This window comes from Ovis canadensis, chromosome 3 (genome assembly GCF_042477335.2).
Source record: "Ovis canadensis isolate MfBH-ARS-UI-01 breed Bighorn chromosome 3, ARS-UI_OviCan_v2, whole genome shotgun sequence".
NCBI lineage: Eukaryota > Metazoa > Chordata > Mammalia > Artiodactyla > Bovidae > Ovis > Ovis canadensis.
Window position 1 is genome coordinate 167,475,018 of NC_091247.1, and position 5,113 is coordinate 167,480,130.

Here is a 5,113-nt window from a genome sequence, read left to right on the forward strand (position 1 = left end):
AAGGGTCCACCCTGCTGCGGGTTCCTGCTCGCCACGAGCCCTTCTGAATGCCCTGGCGAGGTGTGTCTGTCGGCCCCGCCAAGCCTCAATCGGCTCCCGGCCTCCTTTGCAAAACCAGGATTAGATGTGACCAGACTCCCTGGTCCCAGACTCCTGTGCCTGCGGTGGCCATCAGGCTCCAAAGCTCTGCTTTGGGTCTAGGACTCGCCATCCTGGGTGGCAGAGAAAGTGTCCAGGAGCCTGGTGTCCTGCCTCCTGGCTTCCCTGGCTCAGTGGCCCAGGAGACCCACAGTTCCCAGGGAATAAAGTGCCCACCGGGACTGGCTTCCAGCATAGCCCACTGTGTGGGCATGAGGGGTGTGGAGGAAAAAAGACAGCGTCTGCCCTCAAGGAGCTTACACTGGAGCAGGGACAACAGTCAAGTAAAGCAGAATGAAAATACTGGAGCATTGAGAAATACGTCGAGCACATCGAAGTCCAGCTGGGACCTGGGAGGGTTTGAGGAAGAGGTGGCACTTGAATTGTACTTTAAAAGGATGAGGAGTCATCGCACCGGGGAGGGGGTAGGGCCTCCAGACAGAAAGAACCCTGGGTGCAAAAGCATGGAAGCACACAGTGCCAAAGAACCGCAGGTGAACCCTTCCTCAGGACAGAAGCACCAGGGAGTGTAGGAAGGTGTGTGAGAAATGGGGCGGGTGAGCCAGAGCCAGAGCCAGAGCCAGGCTTCTGAGCTTGTTCTGAAAGTCCTAGGGAACTGCTGAATCATTTCATACAGCCAGGATCAGATTTGCATCTTCCAGGAGAACTGGGGATGGATTTGGATATGGGCCCTAGAGCAGGAGAGAGCTTGATTAGGAGCCTGTTGCCAGCCTCCTCCCAGATAGCAGCAGTAGGAACCGGAAGAATGAAAAGGCTTGACAAATACTTGTGAGGGGAAGAGCCGCTTGGCTTCAGGATGGATTGGGGAGTGGAGGAGAGTGGGGAGGAGGTGTCTTGGGTGACCTCAGGTTCCTGGCCTGGGGAACTGGGCAGATGATGGATGAAGAAGCCAAGGTTGATGAGAGTCCTATTTATTGAGCACCTCCAGTGTATCAGGCATTCAGTGCTTCCCATATTATCTCATTTAATCCTCACAGTAACCTGTGAAGTAATACTATTTGGTTATTCCTATTTTAAGATGAGGAAACTAAATCAAAAGGTTCAATAACGAAGTAATAGGGTTGGGATGATGAACATACCTGCACCTTGCAGAATGCATCATGCCAAACTGAAGCTCCAGTGAAGTTCCCCAGACTCCTTTACATAGAAAGTATACCCACTACCACTGGCTCCTCCTCCCCTCCCCAGATACTACATGTGGCATCACCCACAACTGTTCAGTCACTGTCACCAGAACTTTAACCCACCCCACTTCAGCCCCAGGTCCTTGCCCGGAATAGCCAGGGCAGGGCCACACAGACCTTGGGTCAGGAGGCCCACAGGGCTCTGCAACCCTGGTGCTAAGATCCCACCTTCTCAGTTACAGTACAAAACGGAACTGAGAAACGGCAATAAACAATCAGAGAAAGCAAAAAAATGGGTGTGGTCCATTTGTAGTAAAAAAAATTTTTTTTCATTTTAATGGAACGTTTCAGTAACATCAGAGGGTCAAGAAAAGTCTTCCTTGGCCCAACCCTGTGCTCATTTTCTGTGGGGAAAGGGGCAGAGTTCTGGAGCAAGTGTGCCCCTCCCATAGAGGAAACTTCTCCAGCTGTTTCCCTTTCCCAACCCTGGCTCAGGAACACCCAGGCCAACCCAAAGAGCCATGGGAGACAGACAGGGGCGGCACTCCTTGGAGCCCCAACCTCACTACCCCACACCTTGCACTTGGGGAGGGGATAGGGTCATTAAGATCCTGTTGCTTCTGGATTGCCTCTCCCTAGCCTTCCAGTGGAAGTAAATTGAGATAAAGGGAAGAAACAGGTAGGTGACCTGATACAGTTTGCAAGCTTTCTCTTGGGAGAATTGTTAGGCCTAGAGAGCCCTGGCCTCAGCTAGCATCCTTGAGCCTAATTAAACAGGGCCCACCCAGTCACACAGCCAGCAACTGGCCCAAGGCCTGGAGGTAGGTTATGAGATGGTTTGAGGCAGAAGTGAGGCCTCTCACTTCCCTTAACTGTAGGAAAGATGCTCATCATGATCCCAGAGAGCTGTCTGGGTCAGGGACCTGAAATCTGAGGACAGAGCAATGAGAACCCCATGGCATCAAGAGTCCAGGCCCCTGCCTGTGGTCCAGGCCCCTGCCTGTGGTCCAGGCTCCAGTAAAGCTGCCACTGCCTTTGTAGTTTCTGGAGGCACAAAGGTCCTTACCAGGCCTCTTGGGGACCTTTCCTCATCTAACCTCTCCACCCTGGGTTCTATTTGCACTGTTGTGCCTCTGGTCTTAGGTTTCTGTGTGTCTTCTTATAAATGAAACTATCTTTGACCTCAGAGCAAGAGGTACTTGAGGGTCATCTACTCTGTATCCTTCAGGGACAGCTAGAGCCCTGCACTCAGAAGGCATCCTCAGCACACAGAGATGAAAGCAGTGTGCCTCCAACTGTTGGCCACAACCTGGTAATGGGTCATGAAATCATGGCCAGCATCTTAAAAAAAAAAGTAGAATAAATAAAGTATCATAGTGCACGCATATAGCAAGGATAAGTATTATCCCAAGAAGCTTTTGTTTCAGTTATCTCATGGTTCAGAATATGTTTCTTGCTGTAGGTCACTGAACCCCTGGTTCAGAGCACTAGTTAAGACATAGACTCAAACAGCAAATACAGAAAGAAAGGCTGCCTGCTCTGTGTCGGGCACTATGCTAGATCCAAAACGAACAATACAGTTTTAATCCATCTGCTGGTGGGGAAGGCAATAAGCAAACTATCTGCAAGAAATGATGCTAAGTGCTCTGAGAGAGTAGGTAAGAGGCTATAAAGCCCTGGTGTGAAAGTGGGTATCTGGGAGGGTTTCCCAGAGGAGGTGATGCAGTCAGTTCTTAATAGGAAAAGACAGTGACAAGGAAAAAAAAAGGAAGGAAGGAAGAAAAAGAAGAAATGGAAAAAACGGTGACTAGATTCTGGTATCTCTTCCATCCTATTGATAGGAAAAGAACGATGGTAAAGTGTTAAGATTCAAGTCTTAAAGTCTAAAGACAACTTCTAGGGAGTTACCTGGCAGTCCAGTGGTTAGGACTTGACACTTTCACTGCTCTGGACACAGGTTCAATCCCTGATCGGGAAACTAGGATCCTGCAAGCAGCCTGACCGAAAAAAAAAAAAAAAAGACAATTTCTAGTCCTGCCTCCTCTTCTTAACAAACTGTGAGACCTTAGGTGAGTCAGTTAATCTTCCCAGACCCTGTTTCCTTGTCTACAAAATGGGCATATCTGCTCTGTCAATCTCAAAACAGTAAGAGATCAAACATGACAAAATGTATGTTAAAGTACTTTGTAAACTATAAATGAGGGAGGGATTGTCTCCATGGATGAGGAAATGACAGTGTAGAGAGGTGAAGTGTCCTGTCTAACACTAGAGAGCAGGAAGAAGGGAGTGTTGGGGGAGTAAGGGTGGGCGGGGCAGGTACCCCTCAATCCTCTGTCCTCAGCTTCTGCCTGCACTCCCCCTCATCTCACTGCAGCAGAATTCCCCACAAGAGGATGGGGGCAGGGCCCGAAAAGGCCCCCTAGCAACCTATTAAAAGATTTACCTTAAGAATCTTTTACGGGTTTTTATGAACTTTTTCACAATGATGGGAGGTACATGAGAACTCCTCCCTTTCCCCTTCTTTTAATGAATTAGCATCTACCCAAACTCAGTGTTTAAAGTTACATAAGCATCATTCAGATCTTCTGTACTAGCTTTCACTTTGGAAAAACTGCATTTCCTTTAAAAGTGTTATATAAAAAGGTTTTATGTATGTATGTGTAGGAACAGAAGAACAGGTGCACGTGAGCACTGTTAAGGCACACAGGCGCTTATGCATCACAAGCTCATCTGTCCGCATGGGGAGCAAGTTTAAGATGTGACCTGCTTGGCCGGCAACCCCCAGTGAGGCCTGGTACATATTGGGCAATGGGAACTACAGCAGGAAGGCCATCAGCTGCCCCAGCCTCCCAGGGGCCAGAGAAATCCTGATCTTCCAGAGAGTTTCTTCCTTGGCAGCCTAAGTTTCATTCATCATAAACTATGGGGGTTGGAGGTAGCTCAGAAGTCACCCAGTGCAATCTCACTGGACATCACTCTCCCCAGCCTTGACCTGAACAGCTCCATTCCTCCCAAGGCGCCCATGTCACCTGTGGATAGCTGTAGCTCACTGGAAAAGACCTGATATTGAACTGAAATTTGCCTTTCTGGAGTTTCCACTTCTTGGGAACAAATGTATATCCCTCACCCACTATCTTGAGTCCAGGAGTCACAGCCAGCAGGAGAGTGCCTGGGCCCTAAAACCACGGAGGGAGGGCAGTAAGGGTCCACAGAGATGATACTTTAAGCTTAGAGACTTCTATCCATCTAAACTGAGACTGGTACTGTGGGGGAGGGGGAGCGAAGCGCCCAGTGGTGGATTGAGAGGAGGGGGAGAAGGGAAGCCTTAAATGGGAGTAAGTGAAAGGCTTTGAGCAAAGCTGGCTCCTTAGGTCTCATTTATTGTGTGAGAGTCAGACCATCCCGAGGTCAGTTCCAGCTCTGATATTCTTAAAGTCCTCGGCCTACTCACACACCACGCACACCACACGTATCCCTTTCTGGTTTCGATGGTTGTACTCTTACGTGAAACGAAGGGGCCACAATTCGAGCGCCAAGCAGGAAGTAAAACAACTGCCCGAAGCCTCTCTCTCATCCTGGTCCGACCTGACTTATGCCTGGAGGCTTGCTTGGCTACCCGAAGGGCGCAACCATTCCACCGTAAGCGGGTAGAGATACCCAGACAAGAACACCCCAGTACAGAGGAGGGAAACGTGAGCTTTGGAGTGTCCTTTTAAGTAGTTGGGAAGGGGGTGTGGCCGAGGGGACTGGGAGGCCGCAGCCCGACGAGGGGGGAGTGGCCCGGGGCGTGGCCTTAACGACTGGAATGTTGTTGGGTCCCCGCACCGCAT